A 1,612-nucleotide genomic window follows, 5' to 3' on the forward strand; every position below is an offset into this window, starting at 1 on the left:
TGAAACTATATAAAAAACAATTATAGTAACTAAACTAAACAAATAGTTATGAAAATGGTAATTAAAGAGCAACGAAAAACTCTCAAATATCACTCGTTTGTTCTCACAACAAACGAGGTTAACTGCACACTATGTTTGTCCAATTCATAAATTTACAGTGTTATAACTTTAACATATAAATTATAATATCTATTTTAATTTGGTATATAATTTCCAACACCTTCCGAAGTTGGTTTTATTACTTCTGTATAGGAATAGTCAGAATGTCAAATTAGAATACGATAAAGGCGCCGTCAAGTTCTTCTTAGTCATCAAATTAATTACAAATGAGTCTGTGCAATACTTAGAGAGTCTTAATAGCCATAGTGGACAGAATTTTTAATGTTATTATAGTCTGACAACACTATAAGTATATTTGTTATAAAATAACAATTCGAAGTTAAAAGTTTAAAGGTAATAACGTCAGAAATAATGTTAATAGTTGTCTGGGGTTCTGTAGGGGTCTTGTTTATTGTTAACTGTACAAGTATAAACAGTGATAGTTATTATGGTACTTCTGTAATGTAATAAGATATTGAAGTGGATTTATGGTGTTGGACTTCTCCTTTTTAAGTATTTCTTTTGTACTTATAGCGAATTTGACAAACCTTACTTCTAGGAGTTACGATGACTTAAGTCTCGAACAAATTCATCTAAATTGGATGAAGCGATCTAATTCCAATTAACTCTTTCATTTGAATGTTTTTGGGTTTAATTGTTTGTAAATTATAATAAATGTATTTATTTTATTGAAATTGAACTTGCCACAAAACAAACTGCTCTTTTTAACAATATTTTAAAAAATTGTTTTAAAACAGTTTAAATAATTTGGAATTAACACTTTAAATAACATTGAACAAAAATCAAGTGGTCTAAAAATCGGGAAATCTCGAGTTTATTAAATAAATTTCCGTTTTTTTAGAGTTTATATTATGTGCATTCACAATACACAAGCCAATAAGGGAAAATCATCAAAAATTGGATTAATATCCCTGTAAGAACAGGCCAAAACGAAAACAAAGGATGTTATTTTAAGTGTTAGTTTTGGTTATATTTTGAATAATTAAATTTTAAAGTACATTTTTAAAAAAATAAAATAAACTTTACAATAGTTATCATCAGAAAAATGGTAATTGAAGTCAGAAGAAAGATCTGATGATGTTGAAGTGCTCGAAGATTGTGTATGTTTAGCGTTGGATTGCGACGAATACGAGGAAGTAGATGAGCCCAATGAACTCGAAGAAGAGCTGCTTGACATTTTTTGTTGAATTGGATTTTTAGAAGTCTTTTTGAAAGTAAAAATCGTTTTTTTTATAAATATAGACAAACATTGAATACAACTAAATATAATTTAATTCTTTTAATTGTCCAAACAAAAAAGAATAATTGTTGTTATCTTTATTTTCAATTATTGTATCATTATCAAGAGTGGTTAAAATGGTTTTTTGAGAATGTAATAAACAATAAATGGTGATCAACTAAAAAGGTTTCAACTATAAATTATTATACAATTATTTCAAATTGTCTTTTTCTTTTTTTAAAAAGTTGAATTTAATGAAAAATAATCATAACA

This window comes from Entamoeba invadens (genome assembly GCF_000330505.1).
Source record: "Entamoeba invadens IP1 unplaced genomic scaffold scaff_1105074726701, whole genome shotgun sequence".
Taxonomy (NCBI): Eukaryota; Evosea; order Mastigamoebida; family Endamoebidae; genus Entamoeba; species Entamoeba invadens.